The following is a 9,526-nucleotide window of genomic DNA, read 5'->3' on the forward strand; positions in this document are numbered from 1 at the left end:
CTCTTTCTATCTATTTGAATCTTTCTATTCCCTGAGATGCAACAATGTTGAAATTAGCCCAAATAATAACCCTTCAATGGCCTATAAGTATTCAAGTGAAGGAAGAGCCAATAGTTGTGGCAAACTTCATTGGTGCCTTAGTTTAAGAAATTGCCACAGCCATACCAGCCTAAGTAGTCAGAAGCCATCAATGTAGAGGCAAGATTCTCCACCAGCAAAAAGATTACTCACTAATGGTGCAGATGATAGTATTTTTTATATATTTTTCTTTAATAGTATTTTATTTTTTCAATTACATATATAGTTTTCAACAGTCTTTTTTGTAAAAGTTTGAGTTTCAAATTTTTCTCTCATATCCCTTCCTTCCCTTCCCCCTCTCCAATAAAGCAAGCAATCTTATGTAAGTTATACATGTAAAATCATATTAAACATATTTCCATATTAGCCATGTTGTGAAAGAAGAATCAGAATAAAAGTTTAAAGCCATGAGAAAGAAAAAAGATAAAACGAATTTTTAAAAAAATGAAAATAGTATGTTTTGATGTGTATTCAGATTCTAGAGTTCTTTCTCTGAATGTGGATGGCATTTTCCATGACAATCTTTTAGAAGTCTTGGCCTTGGGCAAGCTACTTAACCCCATTTGCCTTGCAAAAACTAAAACAAAAAAAAAAAACAAATCCTTTGAAAATACAATTGGACAAGTGCAAAAAGAAAACAATTCTCTCAAAATCACAATTGGGCAAATGACTAACTCCTTCAAAAATAGAATCAATCAACTGGGAAAAGAGTTGCAAAAGGTGAATAAAGAAAATTCTTCTCTAAAAAGATGAATGGAATCTGTGGAAACTAATGACGTCATGAGACAACAAGAATCTGGTAAACAAAATGAAAAAAATAAAAAAAAAAAGGAAAATGAAAAATACCTCATTGGCACAATCCACTGACTTAGAGAATATATCCAGGAGAGACAATGTAAGAAACATTGGACTTCTTGAAAATTTTGAGGATAAAAAAAGCTTGGATTAACATTTCAGGATTTAGTGATGGAAAATTGCCCTGATGTCATGGAACCAGAGGCCAAAATAGTTATTGAAAGAATACATTGATCCCCTTCTGAAAGGGATCCCAAAATGAAAACAACAAGGAATATTGTAGCCAAATTCTAGAACTATCAGATAAAAAGAAAATCTTGCAAGCAGCCATAAAGAAACAATTTAGGTGCCAAGGATCAATGTAAGGATTATACAGGGCATGGCTGCATCAGCATTAAGGGATTGAAGGCCTGGAATGCGATATTCTGGAGAACAAGGGAGCTTGAAATGCAGCCAAGAATTCACTGTCTGGCAAAACTGTGCCTTCTCATCCAGGGGAAAAGATGGACATTTAGTGAAATAGGAGACTTCCAACTTTTCCTGATGAAAAGACCAGAGATAAGTAGAAAATTTGGACTTCAAACAGGAGACTCAAGAGACACATGTAAAGGTAAAAAAGGGAAAAGAAAAAGTTAAAACTGGTTCCCCACCTGGGAGAAACATTCTCATAACTCTGGAGAATTGTAGCCCTATTAGAGAGAATGTACTAAGCCAGAAGTAATGTACACTCTGATAGAATGATTTAAAAACAATATCTCCTTAAAAAAGGTGGGACAGTAAAGAGACAGGAGGATGGAGGAGATTGAATAGGGTAAATCATATTACATGAAGAGGTACAAAAGACCTATTACAATAGAGGGGAAGAAGGGAGGAGGCAAGAACTGCCTGAATCCTACTGTCATCAGATTTGGCTCAAAGAAGGATAAACATACATACACTCAGTTAAGTTAAGAAACTTATCATACCTTTCAAATATTAAAAGGGGAAAGGGGAAGGTGGGAGGAAAAGAGGAGCTACAGAAGGAAGGGAAGGAAGAAGAGGCAAAGGGTAAGGGGAAAGAAAGGGGAGGGGGTTGGATATAAGGGGGCAAACACACTGAAGGAGGTAGTATTCAGAAGCAAAATACTGGGGAATATGGATAAAGTGAAAAAAGGGGAAAATGTAAACAGAGGGAAAATAGCATGGAGGGCAATAAAGAGTTAGTAATTATAACTTTGAATGTGAATGGGATGAACTCTCTCATAAAATGTAAGTGAATAGCAGAGTGGATTAAAATCCAGAATCCTACAATATTCTGCTTACAAGAAACTCATTTGAAGCAGAGAGATACTTCTAGAATAAAGGTAAAAGATTGGAGCAAAATATATTTTGTTTCAACTGAAGTGAAAAAGGCAGCAGTAGCAATCCTTATCTCAGACAAAGCAACTGCAAAAATAGATCTCATTAAAAGAGATAAGGCATATATCCTTCTAAAAGGTATCATAGACAATGAAACAATTTCAATATTAAATATGTATGCACCAAGTAGTTTAGCATCCAAATTCTTAGAGAAGAAACTGAATGAGTTACAGGAAGACATAGACAGCAAAACTCTACTGATGGGAGACCTTAACATCCCTCTCTCCTTTTTCTTTCTCCCATTACATTTCCTTTCTTTCTATTGACTCCATTTTTACACCATATTTTATCTTCAAATTCAGCTTTCTCCTGTGCTTCATCTGTAAAATCTCATTCTACCTGCTCTGTTAATTGAGAAGATTCATAGATAAATATAACCGTAAAATAAACAAGAAGGAAGATAAGGAGGTAGAATATTAGAAAACCTAGACATGATAGACCTTTGGAAAAAATTGAATGGGGATAGAAAGGAATAAATTTTTTTCTGCAGCACATGGAACTTACACAAAAATTGAACATGTACTAGGGCATAAAAACCTTATAATCAAATGTAGAAAGGCAGAAATAGTGAATACTTCTTTCTCAGATCATAATGCAACAAAAATCACATGAAATAATTGGCCATGGAGAGAGAGATCTAAAAGTAATTGGAAACTAAATAACCTTTTAAAGAATTAATGGCTCAAACAATAAATTATAGATAGAATTAATAATTTCATCCTAGATAATGACAACACATGAGATAACATACCAAAACTTATGGAATATAGCCAGGGTGGTTGTTAGGAGATATATGTTTAAATACTTATATGAATAAAATAGAGATAGAAGAAATCAATGAACTAAGCATGCAGCTAAAAAATTGAGAAAGAACAAAGTAAACCCCCCAATTAAATACCAAATTAGAAATTCTAAAATTTAAAGGAGAAATTAATAAAATCAAAAGCAAGAAAACTATTGAGCTAATAAATAAAACCAAGAGATGGTTTTATTTAAAAAACAGTGAAATTGATAAACCTTTGATTAATTTGATTTAAAAAAAAGAAGAAAATCAAATTGCTAGTATCATAAATGAAAAAGGTGAACCCACCACCAATAAGGAGGAAATTAAAGTAATAGTTGGAATTATTTTGCCCAACTGTATGCCAATAAATTTTATAATCAAAGTGAAATGGATGAATATTTACAAAAATATAAGTTGCCAGGTTAAATGAAGAGGAAACTAAATACCTAAATAACCCTATCTCAGAAAAAGAAATTCAACAAGCCATTATTGAACTCCCTAAGAAAAAAAAATTTCTAGGGCCAAAAGGATTCACAAGTGAATTCTATCAAACATTTAAAGAACAATTGGTTCCAATTCTATATAAGCTCTTTGGAAAAATAAGTGAAGACGTAGCTTTGCCTAACTCCTTCTATGACACCAATATGGTGCTGATAACCTAAACTAGGAAGAGTCAAAACAGAGAAAGAAAATTATAGACCATTTTCCCTAATGATTATAGATGCAAAAATCTTAAATAAAATCTTGGCAAAGTAATTACAGCAAGTTATCACTAGGATAATACACTATGACCAAGCAGGATTTTCCCCAGGAATGCAGTGTTGGTTCAATATTAGGAATATTGTTAGTATAATTGACTATATTAATAACAAACCTAACAGGAAATCATATGATTATCTCAAAAAGATTATCTGAAAAAGTCTTTGACAAAATACAGCACCCATTCCTACTAAAAACACTAGAGAGTGTAGGAATAAATGAATTGTTCCTTAGAATGATAAGCAGAATCTATCTAAAACCACCCACAAGCATATGCAATGGGGATAAGCTAGAGGCATTCCCAATAAGATCAGGGTGAAACAAGGATGCCTATTATCACCACTACTATTCAATATTGTGTTGGAAATGCTAGCTGATATCATACCTAGAGAATCCTAAAATATTATCTAAAAAACTACTAGACACAATTAGCAATTTTAACAAAGTCGCAGGATATAAAATAAACCCACATAAATCCTCAGGATTTTGATATATTGCTAGCAAGAGCTAGGAAGAGAAATTCCATTTAAAGTAACTTCAGATCATATAAAATACCTGGGAATCTACCTTCCAAGGCAGATTGAGAAATTCTATCAACTGGGCAAATATCAACTGCTCATGAATAAGCCGAGCTCATATAATAAAAATGACAATACTACCTAAATTAAACTACTTATTTAGTGTCTTACTAATCAAACTTCCAAAAGATTACTTTAATGAACTGCAAAAAAATTGTAACTAAATTCATAAGGAAAAATAAAAAGTCAAGAATATACAGGGATTTAATGAAAAAAGTGCAAAAGAAGGTGCCCTTGCCTTAACAGATTTAAAATTATATTATAAATCATCAGTCATCAAAACTGTCTGGTACTGGCTATGAAATAGAGTGGTGGGGGCAGCTAGGTGGTACACTGGTTAGAGTACCAGATGAGGAGTCAGGAAGACCTGAGTCCAAATCTGACCTGAGCCACTTAATAATTGTTTGACCTTGGACAAGTCACATAATCACATTACTTTAAATAAAAAAAATTAATTAAAAAAAGAAATAGAGTGATGGATCAGGGGAATAGACTAGGTGCAAAAGAGATAGCAGGAAATGATTATAATAATTTGCTGTTTGATAAACCAAAAGAGTCCAGCTTCTGAGATAAAAATTCTCTCTTCAATAAAATCTGCTAGGAAAATTAGAAGTTAGTATAGCAAAAACTCAGATTACACCAACATCTCACACCCTATACCAAGATAAGATCAAAATAGGTACAGGATTTAGACATATAAGACTATTACAAGCAAACTAGGAGATCAAGGAATAGTTTTCCTGTCAGATCTATGGAAAGGGAAACAGTTTATGACTAAGGAAGAAATGGAGAATATTATTAAAAACAAACTAGATAATTTTGATTACATTAAATTAAAAATCTTTGGCACAAACAAAACCCCTGTAACTAAGATAAAAAGAAATGTAGTAAATTGGGAAACAATTTTTATGATTAGTATTTCTGATAATGGACTCATTTTTAAAACATATAGAGAACTGAGTCAAATTTAGAAAAAAATAAACCATTGCCCAATTAACAAATGGTCAAAGGATATGCAAAGGCAACTTACAGATGAGGAAATCAAAGTTATCCATAGTCATATGAAAAATTGCTCTAAATCATTACTGATTAGAAAAATACAAATTAAAGGATCTCTAAGGTACTACCTCATACCTCTCAGATTGGCCAATAAGACCAGAAAAGACAATGATCAATGTTGGAAGGGATGTGGGAAATCTGGGACACTAATACATTGTTGGTGGAGCTGTGAACTCATCCAACCTTTCTGGAGAGCATTTTGGAATTATGCCCAAAGGGCAATAAAAATGTGTGTACCCTTAAATCCAGCAATACCATTGCTAGATCTATATCCTCAAGAGATCATGAAAAAGGGTAAAAAGGTCACATGTGCAAAAATATTCATAGCAGCTCTGTGGTAACAGAATTGGAAATCAATTGAATGTCCATCAAGTGGTGAATGACTGAACAAATTGTGGTATATGTATGTGATGGATGTTCAGAAACCAGGAGGTATGGGAATTCAGAGAAGCCTGGAAAGACTTGCATAAACTGATACTGAGTGAGATGAACAGAACCAGAAGAACATTGTACACCATAACGACAACATAGGGTTGATGATCAGCTTTAATGGACTTACTCATTTCATCAGTGCAATAATCCAGGACAATTTTAGGGTATTTGCAATGGAGAACATCATCTTGTCCAAAGAAAGAACTGTGGAGTTTAAGCAAAGACCATAGGCTATTACTTTCACTTAAAAAAAAAAGTTGTCATATGTACTACATAATTTTTCTATGTCTTATGTTTTATTTTTTTCCTCAAGGATATGATTTTTCTCTCAACACATTCATTTTTGGTCAGTATATAGCATGGAAACAATGTAAAGGTTATCAGACTGCCTTCTGTGGGGAGGTGGGGGGGAGGAGGGAAGGGAGTTTGGGGGAAAAATTGTAAAATTCAAAACATTACAAAAATGATAGGTAGAAACTATTATTGTATATAATTGGAAAACAAATAAAATATTTATATAAAAAAAGTCAAGTTGTCTTGAACAGCACTGATTAAGAGACAAAAAATTTAAAAGAAAAAATATTTTGAGTAATCCAACGAAATGTCTATCAGATATTATGCACAAAAAACAAAACAAAACCCCAAAATGGAAAAATCTGAGTGTGGGCTATTTGTTGTGCTTTTTTGTTTTAATTGTATGCTCATTTATTGATTTGTTCTTTCTTTCTTGTGCTTAGTAAAGCATTCAGAGATATAAAATTTCCCCTCTAGACTACTAGAGTTGTATCCTCTAAGTTTTAGTATGTTGTCTTATTATATTTTATTTGATGAAATTTCTATGATTTCTGTATTTTGTTCTTTGACCTATCAATTCTTTTTTTTTAAAGTATATTCACAAATGTTTAATGGCTGAATCAAGTTTTGGGGGTGACCATGGATGCACTAATGGCACATCTCCATACAACTGAATCCTCCAAGTGCATTAAGTTTTAAATATGGCTACAGATGTAGTACTAATGGTACATCCCTAAACTGGACTCTCCAAGTGAATATACCACTGCTATTCACATACTAAGAACATGCCTGTAATCTTTCCATTCAACAGGTCTTCGGGAGATCCTATCTCCAACTGAACTCCAGCAGGGATGGGATGACCTTTACTCAGTCCTTAGACAATACACTGAAATGCCTTTCAACAAGTGAAAGGCAGTATTTTAATGAAATCGTTGTAATTTAAGTTACTTATGCACAAAGTTAGGGAACTTAAGATGGGATTCAATAGGACTGGCCTTTGGACAGGCTGGGGCCTAACCCCCCCCCAGAACAATCCCCCCCACCCCCAAAACCGGTAACAGGTAAAAGTCATATGAAATTATTAAGTAGGCTTCCCCCAGAGTTTGGTGAAGGAAGCCAGATTTAATTAAAACTTTTCTAAGACGTGGGGCACGGGCACCTAGCCCTTGCTTTAAAAAAAAAATTGCCTAAATCTTTTAAAAAAACGAATATTCAAGTGTGACAGCTTGGTGGTGACCGAAACAGAGAGAAGGGAGATTTCTAACCCCAAGCCTACCTAATCTGCATAATTTCTCTATTGGAACAGCCATTCATGATCGAAATGCTCAAGGCCATGAGACCAATTAAATAGGGCCGTTATGGTACACGTACAAAAAGGAAAGGAGTCTCCTGGGCTGCTTCGGACAATAAATAAGGCGGCGGCGCGGCTACTCGCTGGTGACCTTCAGGTAGGCTATCAAGTCGGCCCGCTCGCCCTTCTTCTTGATGCCCGCGAAGATCATCTTGGTGCCCGGGATGTACTTCTTGGGGTTCTCCAGGTATTCCATCAAGGTGTCCTCTGCCCAGGTAATGCCTTTGTTCCCGTTGGCGTCGGTGTAGGAGAAGCCGGCGGCCTGGCCCGTCTTGCGGCCGAACAGCCCGTGCAGGTTGGGGCCGGTCTTGTGCTTGCCGCCCTTCTCCACCGTGTGGCACTGGGCACACTTCTGCACGAAGATCTTCTTGCCCTTCTCCACGTCCCCCATGGCGGCCCAGTCCCCGGTCCGGCCCGCTGCGCCCCGCGCTGCCTCTGCCCTGACCTATCAATTCTTTAGAATAAAGTTACTTCCAAATAATTTTAAATTATTTCATCACAGATATTTAGTTGGGTATAGTTTTTATTGCATTCTGATCAATAAATTAAAATATGTGGTTAGCATTTCTGCTATTCTGAATTTTTGGTGATTTATTTATTGTTCAAATACAGGGTTAAATTTTGTAAAAGTGTCATACATAACTGAGATAGTATATATATATATATATATATATATATATATATATATATATATATACATATATATATATATTCTTTTTATTCTCACCCAATAATAATCAGAGAGCAGGGGCAGCTAGGTGGTGCAGTGGATAGAGCATCAGGCCCTGGAGTCAGGAGTACCTGACTTCAAATCCGGCCTCAGACACTTAATAATTGCCTAGGTGTGTGGCCTTGGGCAAGCTACTTAACCCCATTTGCCTTGCAAAAAACCTAAAAAATAATAATAATAATAATCAGAGAGCTAACAGGTTATTTTGAGTTCTTTTCAGAAACTTAGCTTTTGTTTTCTATTTTGGTTGGATTTGTCTAGATCTGAAATACACCATTATAGTTTCATCACCTATTTTTCCATTCAGTTAGATTAACTTTTTCTTTAATTATTTAGATACTATACTGTTTAATTATGTGTTAATTATTAATATTAATTGATGGTACTTTTAAGCATAAATTGTTTCCTTGTCTAATTCCTTTATCATGTCTGTTTTTATTGTAGCTTTATTTGTCATTTCTGTTTTTGCTTTTAAAAAAATTTTAATGAAAACATTGATTTTCCTTCAGCCTCTCATTTTAAGTCCAAGCGAATCTTTAACTTTCTTTTTTTTTTTTTTGGTGGATATGCAGATTTTATTTATTTTGAGTTTTACAATTTTTCCTCCCCCCATCCCCCAAAGAAGGTAATTTTCCAGATTTTACATTGTTAACTTTCAAGTGTTTCTTGTAAACAATGTGTTGTTGGATTTTATTTTCTAATTTTTTTCTGTCATCCTCTAGAGTTTTATGGGTGAGTTAATTCTATTCACATTCCAGTTATAATTGTTAATTGTGTGCTTACCTCCATCCTGTCTTTACAAATTTTTCTTTTATTCCTTTCATCTCTCTCTTATAAAAGGGTGGTAAATCACATATGTGATCCACAGAGTCACAGTTGAACACAACTGTATGTTAACCCTAACATGTATGTCAGTCCTAATCATGATGTCTTCAGTTCTCTTCAAGTATCAAGGATGAACAATATGAAATGATTATTGTCCCTCTTCTCTTTCTCTTACCCTATTCACATTCCTAAGTTTTTGCTCTTTCTTCCTTTTCTTTTATACATCTCCCCACTGAACATTCCAACATTGCAGCTGGAATATGTATGCCAACATTGTAGTTTGTTTTGCTTATACCTATTTCTTTATCTCCCTCTTAAACCTCAGTCTCCCCCAACCCCCCACTCACTCCTATTTCCCTTCTGTGTTTAATTTATTTCTATTTAGTGGTTATTATGTGTGCAAGTATGTAATTGTGTGCAATGGTCTTTTGTTTGGTTCAGAT

At 34.5% G+C, this 9,526-nt stretch overlaps 1 pseudogene; it reads right to left on the reverse strand.

The window, feature by feature from the left end:
* Positions 1 to 7,395: 7,395 nt before the first annotated feature.
* On the reverse strand, positions 7,396 to 7,956 carry LOC141511399 (cytochrome c, somatic pseudogene; annotated as a pseudogene).
* Between the last annotated feature and the right edge of the window lie 1,570 nt (positions 7,957 to 9,526).

Source organism: Macrotis lagotis, chromosome 2 (assembly GCF_037893015.1).
Source record: "Macrotis lagotis isolate mMagLag1 chromosome 2, bilby.v1.9.chrom.fasta, whole genome shotgun sequence".
Lineage (NCBI taxonomy): Eukaryota > Metazoa > Chordata > Mammalia > Peramelemorphia > Peramelidae > Macrotis > Macrotis lagotis.